The following is a 204-nucleotide window of genomic DNA, read 5'->3' as shown; positions in this document are numbered from 1 at the left end:
GCGGAGTAGCGGCGGCGGCAACGACCACGGTCAGCAAGAGCAAGAAAGGAGAGGAAGAAGAAGTGTTCACCGTTTCCGAAAATAATCATAAGAATTGAGAGAGTATCCAGCCAGGCCACCTGGGGAAGGGGGAAGAGAGGAAAAACATGCAAAAAAACCCCCCCACAACGGGAATTTGGAGAGAGGAAAAACAAAATCCAAGGC

This window comes from Antrostomus carolinensis, unplaced genomic scaffold, assembly GCF_000700745.2.
Source record: "Antrostomus carolinensis isolate BGI_N321 unplaced genomic scaffold, ASM70074v2 scaffold24998, whole genome shotgun sequence".
NCBI lineage: Eukaryota > Metazoa > Chordata > Aves > Caprimulgiformes > Caprimulgidae > Antrostomus > Antrostomus carolinensis.
This window is presented reverse-complemented; position numbering follows the sequence as displayed.